The sequence below is a fragment of the Oncorhynchus keta genome, unplaced genomic scaffold, assembly GCF_023373465.1.
Source record: "Oncorhynchus keta strain PuntledgeMale-10-30-2019 unplaced genomic scaffold, Oket_V2 Un_contig_7840_pilon_pilon, whole genome shotgun sequence".
In the NCBI taxonomy this organism is placed as follows: Eukaryota; Metazoa; Chordata; class Actinopteri; order Salmoniformes; family Salmonidae; genus Oncorhynchus; species Oncorhynchus keta.
Genome location: NW_026289708.1, coordinates 87,317 through 104,386, shown reverse-complemented (window position 1 = coordinate 104,386; position 17,070 = coordinate 87,317). Strand labels below are relative to the sequence as shown.

The 17,070-nt window shown below is 46.7% G+C and overlaps 1 pseudogene; it reads left to right on the top strand.

The window, feature by feature from the left end:
* LOC118381878 (phosphatidylinositol 3,4,5-trisphosphate 5-phosphatase 2A-like) overlaps positions 1–17,070 on the top strand; it is a 53,910-nt pseudogene that overhangs the window by 7,400 nt on the left and 29,440 nt on the right.

The window sequence follows — 17,070 nt, the reverse complement described above, 5'->3', positions numbered from 1 at the left end:
ACATCCCAAGGAGCACTGTGCAAGCGATAATATTGAAATGGAAGGAGTATCAGACCACTGCAAATCTACCAAGACCTGGTCGTCCCTCTAAACTTTCAGCTCATACAAGGAGAAGACTGATCAGAGATGCAGCCAAGAGGCCCATGATCACTCTGGATGAACTGCAGAGATCTACAGCTGAGGTGGGAGACTTTGTTAAAAAGTTTGAAATATCCAATAAATGTCATTCCACTTCATGATTGTGTCCCACTTGCTGTTGATTCTTCCCAAAAAATACAGTTTTATATCTTTGTGTTTGAAGCCTGAAATGTGGAAAAAGGTCGCAAAGGTCAAGGGGGCGAATACTTTCGCAAGGCGCTGTATGTATGTATATATATATATATATATATATATATATATATATATATATATATATATATATATATATATATATATATATATATATGAATATGCACACACACACACGACAAGGGTGCGGCCTCACACACTACTCTCTCACTCACTCGTTGTTTCTCTCCGTGTTTCTCTCCCTCAGTCCGTCAGCTGATCAAGTCTCAACGTGTTCAGAACAAGCTGGGCATCGTGTTTGAGAAGGACAAGGAGAAGAGCCAGAGGAAAGACTTCATCTTCGCCAGTGCTAAGGTACACACACACACACACACACACACACACACACACACACACACACACACACACACACACACACCTCAAGGAAGCATCTCGGGGCATGCATATTTACATATTCTAGTAAATATTTGTTTACATATTCACATTGTGGTTTATCTCGCAGACACATTGTACGAAAGGCTGTGAAGAAACGCATTAAACAATATGGCAATTCCACTGTAACGAAGTGATGCTGGGAGTCAGATTTGTCTCTTTAAAAGATGTATGTCAAACTAAAACTAATGACTGCAAAGTTAAACAAATCATACAACTCTATGCACAAGGACGACCTTTAACAGTTTCCACTGAAAAACCAAAGCTCCTTTACTTGATGAACAGTGTAGATGGAAGACGGTTGGTGCTGTTGGTGTTCTGACGGTTGGTGCTGTTGGTGTCGTGACGGTTGGTGCTGTTGGTGTCGTGGCGGTTGGTGCCGTTGGTGTCGTGACGGTTGGTGCCGTTGGTGTCGTGGACGGTTGGTGTTCTGACGGTTGGTGCTGATGGTTGGTGCTGTTGGCGTTCTGACGGTTGGTGCTGTTGGTGTTCTGACTGTTGGTGTTCTGACGGTTGGTGCTGTTGGTGTCGTGACGGTTGGTGCTGTTGGTGTTCTGACGGTTGGTGCTGTTGGTGTTCTGACGGTTGGTGCCGTTGGTGTCGTGACGATTGGTGCCGTTGGTGTCGTGACGATTGGTGCCGTTGGTGTCGTGACGATTGGTGCCGTTGGTGTCGTGACGGTTGGTGTCGTGACGGTTGGTGCTGTTGGTGTTCTGACGGTTGGTGCTGTTGGTGTTCTGACGGTTGGTGCTGTTGGTGTTCTGACGGTTGGTGCTGATGGTGTTCTGACGGTTGGTGCTGTTGGTGTTCTGACGGTTGGTGCTGTTGGTGTTCTGACGGTTGGTGCTGTTGGTGTTCTGACGGTTGGTGCTGTTGGTGTTCTGACGGTTGGTGACGATTGGTGCCGTTGGTGTCGTGGCGGTTGGTGTCGTGACGGTTGGTGCTGTTGGTGTTCTGACGGTTGGTGCTGTTGGTGTTCTGACGGTTGGTGCTGTTGGTGTTCTGACGGTTGGTGCTGTTGGTGTTCTGACGGTTGGTGCTGATGGTGTTCTGACGGTTGGTGCTGTTGGTGTTCTGACGGTTGGTGCTGTTGGTGTTCTGACGGTTGGTGCTGTTGGTGTTCTGACGGTTGGTGCTGTTGGTGTTCTGACGGTTGGTGCTGTTGGTGTTCTGACGGTTGGTGCTGTTGGTGTTCTGACGGTTGGTGCTGATGGTGTTCTGACGGTTGGTGCCGTTGGTGTCGTGGCGGTTGGTGCCGTCATTCTGCTACCAGACTTTGCATCTGCACTGGAGATCGACCGATTAATCGAATGGCCGATTTAATTAGGACCGATTTGAAGTTTTCATAACAATCGGTAATCAGCATTTTTGGACACCCTTCATGTCTGATTACATTGCACTCCACGAGGAGACTGTGTGGCAGGCTGACCACCTGTTACGTGAGTGCAGCAAGGAGCCAAGGTAAGTTGCTAGCTAGCATTAAACATATCTTATAAAAAAACAATCAATCTTCACATAATCACTAGTTAACTACACATGGTTGATGATATTACTAGTTTATCTAGCTTGTCCTGCGTTGCATATAATCGATGCCGTACCTGTTAATTTATCATTGAATCACAGCCTACTTCGCCAAACGGGTGATTTAACAAGCGCATTCGTGAAAAAGCAGTCGTTGCACCAATGTGTACCTAACCATAAACATCAACACCTTTCTTAAAATCAATACACAAGTATATATTTTTAAACCTGCATATTTAGTTAATATTGGCTGCTAACATGAATATCTTTTAACTAGGGAAATGGTGTCACTTCTCTTGGGTTCTGTGCAACAGAGTCAGGGTATATGCAGCAGTTTGGGCCTCCTGGCTGGTTGCCAACTGTGTGAAGACCAACTTCGCCAAACGGGGGATGACTTAACAAAACCGCATTTGCGAAAAAAGCACAATTGTTGGATGACTGTACCTAACCATAAAAATCAATGCCTTTCTTAAAATCAATACACAGAGGTATATTTGTTTAAACCTGCATAACCTGAAATCCAGGTTAGCAGGCAATATTAACCAGGTGAAATTGTCACTTCTCTTGCGTTCATTGCACGCAGAGTCAGGGTAGTTGCAACAGTTTGGGCAGCCTGGCTCGTTGCAAACTAATTTGCCAGACTTTTACGTACTTATGACATAATATTGAAGGTTGTGCAATGTAACAGGAATATTTAGACTTATGGATGCCACCCCTTAGATAAAATATGCAATGTAACAGGAATATTTAGACTTATGGATGCCACCCCTTAGATAAAATATGCAATGTAACAGGAATATTTAGACTTATGGAAGCCACCCCTTAGATAAAATATGCAATGTAACAGGAATATTTAGACTTATGGATGCCACCCTTAGATAAAATATGCAATGTAACAGGAATATTTAGACTTATGGATGCCACCCGTTAGATAAAATATGCAATGTAACAGGAATATTTAGTCTTATGGATGCCACCCGTTAGATAAAATATGCAATGTAACAGGAATATTTAGACTTATGGAAGGAAGCCACCCCTTAGATAAAATATGCAATGTAACAGGAATATTTAGACTTATGGATGCCACCCCTTAGATAAAATATGCAATGTAACAGGAATATTTAGTCTTATGGATGCCACCCCTTAGATAAAATATGCAATGTAACAGGAATATTTAGACTTATGGAAGGAAGCCACCCCTTAGATAAAATATGCAATGTAACAGGAATATTTAGACTTATGGATGCCACCCCTTAGATAAAATATGCAATGTAACAGGAATATTTAGACTTATGGATGCCACCCGTTAGATAAAATATGCAATGTAACAGGAATATTTAGACTTATGGATGCCACCCCTTAGATAAAATATGCAATGTAACAGGAAAATTTAGACTTATGGATGCCACCCGTTAGATAAAATATGCAATGTAACAGGAATATTTAGACTGATGGATGCCACCCCTTAGATAAAATATGCAATGTAACAGGAATATTTAGACTTATGGAAGCCACCCGTTAGATAAAATATGCAATGTAACAGGAATATTTAGATTTATGGATGCCACCCCTTAGATAAAATATGCAATGTAACAGGAATATTTAGACTTATGGATGCCACCCCTTAGATAAAATATGTAATGTAACAGGAATATTTAGACTTATGGATGCCACCCTTAGATAAAATATGCAATGTAACAGGAATATTTAGACTTATGGATGCCACCCGTTAGATAAAATATGCAATGTAACAGGAATATTTAGACTTATGGATGCCACCCCTTAGATAAAATATGCAATGTAACAGGAAAATTTAGACTTATGGATGCCACCCGTTAGATAAAATATGCAATGTAACAGGAATATTTAGACTTATGGATGCCACCCCTTAGATAAAATATGCAATGTAACAGGAATATTTAGACTTATGGATGCCACCCCTTAGATAAAATATGCAATGTAACAGGAATATTTAGACTTATGGATGCCACCCCTTAGATAAAATATGCAATGTAACAGGAATATTTAGACTTATGGAAGCCACCCCTTAGATAAAATATGCAATGTAACAGGAATATTTAGACTTATGGATGCCACCCCTTAGATAAAATATGCAATGTAACAGGAATATTTAGACTTATGGAAGCCACCCCTTAGATAAAATATACAATGTAACAGGAATATTTAGACTTATGGAAGCCACCCGTTAGATAAAATATGCAATGTAACAGGAATATTTAGACTTATGGATGCCACCCTTAGATAAAATATGCAATGTAACAGGAATATTTAGACTTATGGATGCCACCCCTTAGATAAAATATGCAATGTAACAGGACTATTTAGACTTATGGATGCCACCCCTTAGATAAAATATGCAATGTAACAGGACTATTTAGACTTATGGATGCCACCCCTTAGATAAAATATGCAATGTAACAGGAATATTTAGACTTATGGATGCCACCCCTTAGATAAAATATGCAATGTAACAGGACTATTTAGACTGATGGATGCCACCCCTTAGATAAAATATGCAATGTAACAGGAATATTTAGACTGATGGAAGCCACCCCTTAGATAAAATATGCAATGTAACAGGAATATTTAGACTTATGGATGCCACCCCTTAGATAAAATATGCAATGTAACAGGAATATTTAGACTTATGGATGCCACCCCTTAGATAAAATATGCAATGTAACAGGAATATTTAGACTTATGGATGCCAACCCTTAGATAAAATATACAATGTAACAGGAATATTTAGACTTATGGATGCCACCCCTTAGATAAAATATACAATGTAACAGGAATATTTAGACTTATGGATGCCACCCCTTAGATAAAATATGCAATGTAACAGGAATATTTAGACTTATGGATGCCACCCCTTAGATAAAATATGCAATGTAACAGGAATATTTAGACTTATGGATGCCAACCCTTAGATAAAATATGCAATGTAACAGGAATATTTAGACTTATGGATGCCACCCCTTAGATAAAATATGCAATGTAACAGGAATATTTAGACTTATGGATGCCACCCCTTAGATAAAATATGCAATGTAAACAGGAATATTTAGACTTATGGATGCCACCCCTTAGATAAAATATGCAATGTAACAGGACTATTTAGACTGATGGATGCCACCCTTAGATAAAATATGCAATGTAACAGGAATATTTAGACTGATGGAAGCCACCCCTTAGATAAAATATGCAATGTAACAGGAATATTTAGACTTATGGATGCCACCCCTTAGATAAAATATGCAATGTAACAGGAATATTTAGACTTATGGATGCCACCCGTTAGATAAAATATGCAATGTAACAGGAATATTTAGACTTATGGATGCCACCCTTAGATAAAATATACAATGTAACAGGAATATTTAGACTTATGGATGCCACCCCTTAGATAAAATATACAATGTAACAGGAATATTTAGACTGATGGATGCCACCCCTTAGATAAAATATGCAATGTAACAGGAATATTTAGACTTATGGATGCCACCCCTTAGATAAAATATGCAATGTAACAGGAATATTTAGACTTAGGGATGCCACCAGTTAGATAAAATATAGAACGGTTACGTATTTCACTGAAAGAATAAACGTTTTGTTTTTGAGATAATAGTTTACGGATTCGACCATTTTAATGACCTGCGGCTCGTATTTCTGTGTGTTATTATGTTATAACTAAGTCTATGATTTGACAGAGCAGTTTGACTGAGCGATGGTAGGCACCAGCAGGCTCATAATCATTCATTCAAACAGCACTTTAGTGCGTTTTGCCTCTTCACTGTGCTTCAAGCACAGCGCTGTTTATGACCTCAAGCCGATCAACTCCCGAGATTAGGCTGGTGTAACCGATGTGAAATGGCTAGCTAGTTAGAGGGGTGCGCGCTAATAGCGTTTCAATTGGTGACGTCACTTGCTCTGAGACTTTGAAGTAATTGTTCCCCTTCCTCAGCAAGGGCTGCGGCTTTTGTGTAGCGATGGGTAACGACGCTTCGAGGGTGGCTGTTGTCGATGTGTTCCTGGTTCGAGCCCAGGTAGTGGCGAGGAAAGGGACGGAAGCTATACTGTCACACTGGCAATATTAAAGTGCCTATAAGAACATCCAATAGTCAAAGGTACAGTGCCTTGCGAAAGTATTCGGCCCCCTTGAACTTTGCGACCTTTTGCCACATTTCAGGCTTCAAACATAAAGATATAAAACTATTTTTTGTGAAGAATCAACAATAAGTGGGACACAATCATGAAGTGGAACGACATTTATTGGATATTTCAAACTTTCTTAACAAATCAAAAACTGAAAAATTGGGCGTGCAAAATTATTCAGCCCCTTTACTTTCAGTGCAGCAAACTCTCTCCAGAAGTTCAGTGAGGATCTCTGAATGATCCAATGTTGACCTAAATGACGAATGATGATAAATACAATCCACCTGTGTGTAATCAAGGCTCCGTATAAATGCACCTGCACTGTGATAGTCTCAGAGGTCCATTAAAAGCGCAGAGAGCATCATGAAGAACAAGGAACACACCAGGCAGGTCCGAGATACTGTTGTGAAGAAGTTTAAAGGCGGATTTGGATACAAAAATATTTCCCAAGCTTTAAACATCCCAAGGAGCACTATGCAAGCGAAAATATTGAAATGGAAGGAGTATCAGACCACTGCAAATCTACCAAGACTTGGCCATCCCTCTAAACTTTCAGCTCATACAAGGAGAAGACTGATCAGAGATGCAGCCAAGAGGCCCATGATCACTCTGGATGAACTGCAGAGATCTACAGCTGAGGTGGGAGACTCTGTCCATAGGACAACAATCGGTCGTATATTGCACAAATCTGGCCTTTATGGAAGAGTGGCAAGAAGAAAGCCATTTCTTAAAGATATCCATAAAAAGTGTCGTTTAAAGTTTGCCACAAGCCACCTGGGAGACACACCAAACATGTGGAAGAAGGTGCTCTGGTCAGATGAAACCAAAATTGAACTTTTTGGCAACAATGCAAAACGTTATGTTTGGCGTAAAAGCAACACAGCGCATCACCCTGAACACACCATCCCCACTGTCAAACATGATGGTGGCAGCAAGGAGGAATGGGAAAAATGTCAGTCTCTCGATGTGCCAAACTGATCGAGACATACCCCAAGTGACTTACAGCTGTAATCGCAGCAAAAGGTGGCGCTACAAAGTATTAACTTAAGGGGCTGAATAATTTTGCACGCCCAATTTTTCAGTTTTTGATTTGTTAAAAAGTTTGAAATATACAATAAATGTCGTTCCACTTCATGATTGTGTCCCACTTGTTGTTGATTCTTCCCAAAAAATACAGTTTTATATCTTTATGTTTGAAGCCTGAAATGTGGCAAAAGGTCGCAAAGTTCAAGGGGGCCGAATACTTTCGCAAGGCACTGTATATGAAATACAAATGGTAGAGAGAGAAATAGTCCTATAATAACTACAACCTAAAACTTCTTACCTGGGAATATTGAAGACTCATGTTAAAAGGAACCACCAGCTTTCATATGTTCTCATGTTCTGAGCAAGGAACTTAAACGTCAGCTTTTTTACATGGCACATATTGCACTTTTACTTTCTTCTCCAACACTTTGTTTTTGCATTATTTAAAACAAATTGAACATGTTTCATTATTTATTTGAGGCTAAATTGGTTTTATTGATGTATTATATTAAGTTAAAGTAAGTGTTCACTCAGTATTGTTGTAATTGTCATTATTATAAATAAAAATAAAATGAAAACGTCCGATTTAATCGGCATCGGCCTTTTTTGGTCCTCCAAATCGGTATCGGCATTGAAAAATCATAATCGGTCGACCTCTAATCTGCACTGTTCTTCAAGTAAATGGGTTTTCAGCATCACTCAGTTACCGTGGAATTGCCCAGTATCAAACCTAAGAATATACAGTCCGCCACATCCTCCATTTTATACACACACTAACTGCACTCTGTGTGTGTTATCAGAAGCGGGAGGCATTTTGTCAGCTGCTGCAGCTGATGAAGAACAAACATTCCAACCAGGACGAACCAGACATGATCTCCATCTTTATAGGGACCTGGAACATGGGTGAGCTCTCACACTCTCTCACACTCTCTCACAGTCACACACTCTCTCACAGTCACACACTCTCTCACAGTCACACACTCTCTCACAGTCACACACTCTCTCACAGTCACACACTCTCTCACAGTCACACACTCTCTCACAGTCACACACTCTCACTCTCTCTCACACTCGCACTCTCTCTCACACTCGCACTCTCTCTCACACTCGCACTCTCTCTCACACTCGCACTCTCTCTCACACTCGCACTCTCTCTCGCACTCGCACTCTCTCTCGCACTCGCACTCTCTCTCGCACTTCTCGCACTCTCTCTCGCACTCAGACTCTCTCTCGCACTTCGCACTCTCTCTCACTCGCACTCTCTCTCGCACTCGCACTCTCTCTCGCACTTTCGCACTCTCTCTCGCACTCAGCACTCTCTCTCGCACTCGCACTCTCTCTCGCACTCGCACTCTCTCTCTCGCACTCTCTCTCTCAGCACTCTCTCTCTCTCGCAGATCTCTCTCTCTCTCTCTCTCTCTCTCTCAGCACTCTCTCTCTCGATCGCCTCTCTCTCTCGCACTCGCACTCTCTCTCTCACTCTTCGCACTCTCTCTCTCGCACTTCGCACTCTCTCTCTCGCACTCGCACTCTCTCTCTCGCACTCGCACTCTCTCTCTCGCACTTTCGCACTCTCTCTCTCGACTCGCACTCTCTCTCTCGCACTCGCACTCTCTCTCTCTCTCTTTCGCACTCTCTCTCTCTCTCTCAGCACTCGCACTCTCTCTCTCAGATTCAGATTCTCTCTCTCGCACTCGCACTCTCTCTCTCACTCGCACTCTCTCTCTCGCACTCGCACTCTCTCTCAGCACTCTCTCTCGCACTCGCACTCTCTCTCGCACTCGCACTCTCTCTCGCATCGCACTCTCTCTCGCACTCGCACTCTCTCTCTCGCACTCGCACTCTCTCTCTCTCTCTCGCACTCTCTCTCGCACTCGCACTCTCTCTCTCGCACTCGCACTCTCTCTCTCGCACTCGCACTCTCTCTCGCACTCACACTCTCTCTCTCGCACTCGCACTCTCTCACTCTCACACTCACACTCTCTCACACTCTCTCACACTCACACTCTCTCTCACACTCTCTCACTCTCACACTCTCTCACTCTCACACTCTCTCACACTCACACTCACTCACTCACACTTACACTCTCTCACACTCACACTCTCTCACACTGTCTTACTCTCACACTCACACTCGCACTCTCTCTCGCACTCTCTCTCACACTCGCACTCTCTCTCACACTCGCACTCTCTCTCACACTCGCACTCTCTCACACTCGCACTCTCCACTCGCACTCTCTCTCGCACTCGCAGTCTCTCTCGCACTCGCACTCTCTCTCGCACTTCGCACTCTCTCTCGCACTTCAGCACTCTCTCTCGCACTCGCAGTCTCTCTCGCACTCGCACTCTCTCTCGCACTCGCACTCTCTCTCGCACTCGCACTCTCTCGCACTCGCAGATCTCTCTCGCACTCGCACTCTCTCTCGCACTCTCTCTCGCACTCGCACTCTCTCTCGCATTTCTCGCACTCTCTCTCGCACTCTCTCTCGCACTCTCTCTCGCACTCTCTCTCAGACTCTCTCTCTCGCACTCTCTCTCACTCGCACTCTCTCTCACACTCGCACTCTCTCTCACACTCGCACTCTCTCACACTCGCACTCTCACACTCAGATTTCGCACTTTCCCTCTCGCACTCTCTCTCTCTCTCAGCACTCTCTCTCGCACTCTCTCTCGCACTCGCACTCTCTCTCGCATTTCAGATTCTCTCTCGCACTCGCACTCTCTCTCGCATTTCGCACTCTCTCTCGCACTCGCACTCTCTCTCGCACTCTCGCACTCTCTCTCGCACTCGCACTCTCTCTCGCACTCGCACTCTCTCTCGCACTCTCTCTCGCACTCTCTCTCACTCTCTCGCACTCTCTCTCACTCTCGCACTCTCTCTCGCACTCGCACTCTCTCTCGCACTCGCACTCTCTCGCACTCGCACTCTCTCTCAGCACTCAGCACTCTCTCTCGCACTTCGCACTCTCTCTCAGCACTCGCACTCTCTCTCGCACTCGCACTCTCTCTCAGACTTCGCACTCTCTCTCGCACTCGCACTCTCTCTCTCGCACTCGCACTCTCTCTCGCACTTCGCACTCTCTCTCGCACTCGCACTCTCTCTCGCACTCTCTCTTCAGATTTCAGATTTCGCACTCTCTCTCGATTTTCGCACTCTCTCTCGCATTTCAGCACTCTCTCTCGCACTCGCACTCTCTCTCGCACTCAGCACTCTCTCTCGCACTTTCGCAGATCTCTCTCGCACTCGCACTCTCTCTCGATTCGCACTCAGATTCGCACTCTCTCTCAGCACTCGCACTCTCTCTCGCAGATCGCATTCTCTCTCGCACTCGCACTCTCTCTCGCACTCGCACTCTCTCTCAGCACTCGCACTCTCGCACTCGCACTCGCACTCTCTCTCAGATTTCAGATCTCTCTTCAGATTCACTCTCTCGCACTTCGATTTCTCTCTCGACTCTCTCTCGCATTCTCTCTCGCACTTCAGCACTCTCTCGCATTTCGCACTCTCTCTCGCACTCGCACTCTCTCTTCAGCACTCGCACTCTCTCTCGCACTCGCACTCTCTCTCAGCAGATTCTCTCCTTTTCAGCACTCTCTCTCGCAGATTTCGCATTCTCTCTCGCACTCGCACTCTCTCTCGCATTCGCACTCTCTCTCGCACTCGATCTCTCTCGCACTCACTTCTCGCACTCTCTCTCTCTCTCTTTCGCACTCTCTCTCGCACTCGCACTCTCACTCTCTCACTCGCACTCTCTCTCGCACTTCGCACTCTCTCTCGCACTCGCACTCTCTCTCGCACTCGCACTCTCTCTCACACTCGCACTCTCTCTCACACTCGCACTCTCTCTCACACTCGCACTCTCTCTCACACTCGCACTCTCTCTCACACTCGCACTGTCTCTCACACTCGCACTCTCTCTCACACTCGCACTCTCTCTCACACTCGCACTCTCTCTCACACTCGCACTCGCACTCACTCTCTCGCACTCTCACTCTCTCACACTCACTCTCTCACACTCGCACTCTCACACTCTCACACTGACACACTCTCACTCTCACACACTCTCTCACACTCACACTCACTCACTCACTCACTCACACTCACACTCTCTCTCATACTCACACTCACACTCTCTCACACTCACACTCTCTCGCACTCTCTCTCACACTCGCACTCTCTCTCTCACACTCGCACTCTCTCTCACACTCGCACTCTCTCTCACACTCGCACTCTCTCTCACACTCGCACTCTCTCTCACTCGCACTCTCTCTCACACTCGCACTCTCTCTCACACTCGCACTCTCTCTCACACTCGCACTCTCTCTCACACTCGCACTCTCTCTCACACTCGCACTCTCTCTCACACTCGCACTCTCTCTCACACTCGCACTCGCACTCACTCTCTCGCACTCTCACACTCTCTCACACTCGCACTCTCACACTCTCTCACACTCACACTCTCACACTGACTCACTCTCACACTCTCTCACTCTCACACTCTCTCTCACACTCTCTCACACTCACTCACTCACACTCACACTCTCTCATACTCACACTCACACTCTCTCACACTCACACTCTCTCGCACTCTCTCTCACACTCGCACTCTCTCTCACACTCGCACTCTCTCTCACACTCGCACTCTCTCTCTCACACTCGCACTCTCTCTCACACTCTCTCACACTCACACTCTCACACTCTCTCACACTCTCACACTCACACTCACTCTCACACTCTCTCACTCTCACACTCTCTCTCACTCACACTCACTCACTCACACTCACACTCTCTCATACTCACACTCACACTCTCTCACACTCACACTCTCACACTCTCACACACACTCACACTGACTCACACTCACACTCACACTCTCTCACACTCACACTCTCTCACACTCTCTCTCTCACACTCACTCTCACTCTCACTCTTACTCTCACACTCTCACTCACTCACACTGTCTTACTCTCACACTCTCACACTCACACACTCACACTCACACTCTCTCACACTCTCTCACACACACTCTCTCTCTTACACTCACTCACACTCTCTCTCTCTCTCACACTCACACTCTCACACTCACACTCACTCTCACACTCTCTCTCTCACACTCACACTCTCAGCACTCTCTCTCGCACTCTCTCTCACACTCGCACTCTCTCTCACACTCGCACTCTTCTCACACTCGCACTTTCTTTTCAGACTCTCAGACTCTCTCTCGCACTCGCACTCTCTCTCGCACTTCGCACTCTCTCTCGCACTCGCACTCTCTCTCAGCACTCGCACTCTCTCTCGCACTCGCACTCACTAACTCACACTCACACTCACTAACTCACACTCTCTCACACTCACACTCTCTCACACTCACACTCACACTCACTCTCTCACACTCTCACACTCTCACACTCACACTCACTCACTCACACTCACACTTACACTCTCTCACACTCACACTCACTCACTCACACTCACAATTACACTCTCTCACACTCACACTCTCTCACACTCTTACTCTCACACTCACACTCTGTCTGTCTCTCTCGCACTCTCTCTCACACTCACACTCTCTCACACTCGCACTCTCTCTCACACTCGCACCCTCTCTCACACTCGCACTCTCTCTCACACTCGCACTCTCTCTCACACTCGCACTCTCTCTCACACTCAGCACTCTCTCACACTCGCACTCTCTCTCGCACTCAGCACTCTCTCTCGACTCAGACTCACACTCGCACTCACACTCTCTCACTCTCCACTCACACTCTCTCACTCTCACACTCACACTCCCTCACTCTCACACTCACACTCTCTCACACTCTCTCACACTCACACTCTCTCACACTCACACTCACTCTCTCACACTCTCTCACTCTCACACTCTCTCACACTCACACTCACTCACTCACACTTACACTCTCTCACACTCATTCTCTCACACTGTCTTACTCTCTCACACTCACACTCTCGCACTCTCTCTCGATTTCACTCTCTCTCACACTCGCACTCTCTCTCACACTCGCACTCTCTCTCACACTCGCACTCTCTCTCACACTCGCACTCTCTCTCGCACTCGCACTCTCTCTCACACTCGCACTCTCTCTCACACTCGCACTCTCTCTCACACTTCGCACTCTCTCTCGCACTCGCACTCTCTCTCGCACTCGCACTCTCTCTCGCACTCGACTCTCTCAGCACTCTCTCTCGCACTCGCACTCTCTCGATCGCAGATTTCTCTCTTCGCACTCAGATTCTCTCTCGCACTCTCTCTCGCACTCTCTCTCAGCACTCTCTCTCAGACTCTCTCTCAGATTTCTTTCAGCACTCTCTCTCACACTCGCACTCTCTCTCGCACTCGCATTCTCTCTCGCACTTCAGATTCTCTCTCGCACTCGCACTCTCTCTCGCACTCAGACTCTCTCTCGCACTCAGACTCTCTCTCTTTTCAGATTCAGATTCTCTCGCACTCGACTTCTCTCTCGCACTTCGCACTCTCTCTCGCACTCGCACTCTCTCGCACTCAGCACTCTCTCTCGCATTTCAGCACTCTCTCTTCGCATTCGCACTCTCTCTCGCACTCGCACTCTCTCTCGCACTTTCAGATTTCTTCGCACTCTCTCTCGCACTTCTCTCGCATTCTCTCTCGCACTCTCTCTCGCACTCTCTCTCACCTCGCACTCTCTCTCACACTCGCACTCTCTCTCGCACTCGCACTCTCTCTCGCACTCGCATCTCTCTCGCACTCGCACTCTCTTTCAGATTTCGCACTCTCTCTCAGATTTCGCACTCTCTCTCAGATCGCACTCTCTCTCGCATTTCAGCACTCTCTCTCGCACTCGCACTCTCTCTCGCACTCGCACTCTCTCGCACTCGCACTCTCTCGCACTCGCACTCTCTCTCGCACTTCGCACTCTCTCTCAGATTTCGCATTCTCTCTCTCACTCGCACTCTCTCTCACACTCGCACTCTCTCTCACACTCGCACTCTCTCTCACACTCGCACTCTCTCTCACACTCGCACTCTCTCTCACACTCGCACTCTCTCTCACACTCGCACTCTCTCGCACTCTCACACTCGCTCTCACTCTCTCACTCTCACACTCTCACACTGACTCACTCTCACACTCTCTCACTCTCACACACTCTCTCACACTCACACTCACTCACACTCACTCCTCACACTCACACTCTCTCATACTCACACTCTCTCGCACTCTCTCTCACACTCTCTCACTCTCTCTCTCACACTCGCACTCTCTCTCACACTCGCACTCTCTCTCTCACACTCGCACTCTCTCTCTCTCACTCGCACTCTCTCTCACACTCGCACTCTCTCTCACTCGCACTCTCTCTCACACTCGCACTCTCTCACACTCGCACTCTCTCTCACACACTCGCACTCTCTCTCACACTCGCACTCTCTCTCACACTCGCACTCGCACTCACACTCGCACTCGCACTCGCACTCACTCTCTCGCACTCTCACACTCTCTCACACTCGCACTCTCTCACTCTCACACTCTCACACTGACTCACTCTCACACTCTCTCACTCTCACACTCTCTCTCACACTCTCTCACACTCACTCACTCCCTCACACTCTCTCATACTCACACTCACACTCTCTCACACTCACACTCTCTCGCACTCTCTCCCACTCGCACTCTCTCTCACACACTCTCTCATACTCACACTCACACTCTCTCACACTCACACTCTCTCACACTCACACTCTCACACACACTCACACTGACTCACACTCACACTCTCACACTCACACTCTCTCACACTCACACTCTCTCACACTCACACTCTCTCACACTCTCACTCTCACTCTCACTCTTACTCTCACACTCTCACACTCACTCACACTGTCTTACTCTTACACTCTCACACTCACACACTCACACTCACACTCTCTCACACTCTCTCACACACACTCTCTCTCTTACACTCACTCACACTCTCTCTCTCTCACACTTCACACTCTCACACTCACACTCACTCTCACACTCTCTCTCTCACACTCTCTCTCACGCTCTCTCACACTCACTAACTCATTAACTCACACTCTCTCACTCTCTCACACTCACACTCTCTCACACTCACACTCTCTCACACTCACACTCTCTCACTCACACTCTCTCACACTCACACTCTCTCACTCTCACACTCTCTCACTCTCACACTCTCTCACTCACTCTCACACTCTCTCACTCTCTCACTCTCACACTCTCTCACTCTCTCACTCTCACACTCTCTCACTCTCACACTCTCTCTCACTCACACTCACTCACTCACACACACACTCTCTCACACTCTCTCACACACACTCTCTCTCTTACACTCACTCTCTCTCTCTCTCTCACACTCTCTCACACACACTCTCTCACACTCACACTCTCTCACACTCACACTCACACTCTCTCACTCTCACACTCTCTCTCCACACTCTCTCACACTCACTCTCTCACACTCACACTCACTCACTCACATTCACACTCACACTCTCTCATACTCACACTCTCTCACACTCACACTCTCTCACACTCACACTCTCACACACACACACACTGACTCACACTCACACTCTCTCACACTCACACTCTCTCACACTAACACTCTCTCACACTCACACTCACACACACTGACTCACACTCACACACACACACACACACACACACACACACACACACACACACACACACACACACACACACACACACACACACACACACTGACTCACACACACACACACACACTGACTCACACTCACACTCACACTCTCTCACACTCACACTCTCTCTCTCACACTCTCTCTCTCACACTCACTCTCACACTCACTCTTACTCTCACTCTTACTCTCACACTCACTCACACTGTCTTACTCTCACACTCTCACACTCACACACTCACACTCACACTCTCTCACACACACTCTCTCTCTTACACTCACTCACTCTCTCTCTCTCACACTCTCTCTCTCACACTCTCTCTCTCTCACACTCTCTCTCTCTCACACTCTCTCTCTCTCACACTCTCTCTCTCTCACACTCATACTCACACTCACACTCTCTCACACTCACACTCATACTCACACTCTCACTCTCACACTCACTCTCACACTCACAACGTGCTACAAATAACCGTCACACCTCCTAATGAGGAGAATATTCCATTAGTTCTAGAAGTCTTAACTTTAAACCATCACTTCAATTGTGGTGTGTTTGTGTGTGTGTGTGTGTGTGTGTGTAGGTTCTGTGCCCTCCCCCAAGGCGGTGGGTTCCTGGCTGTTGTGTCGTGGGCTGGGGAAGACGCTGGATGAGATGACCGTAACCATTCCTCATGACCTCTACGTGTTCGGAACGCAGGAGAACTCTGTGTGTGACCGTGAGTGGGTCGACTCACTCCGCACCGCACTCAAAGAACACACAGAGCTGGATTACAAACCGGTGAGAGAGGCGGAATGGGGCTCTGGTCAATAGTAGTCCACGTCATGGGGAATGAGGTGTTAGGGATGTTCCCGTTGGGGAATAAGGTGTTGTTAGGGCTTGTCCCGTTGGGGAATAAGGTGTTGTTAGGGATGTTCCCATTGGGGAATAAGGTGTTGTTAGGATGTTCCCATTG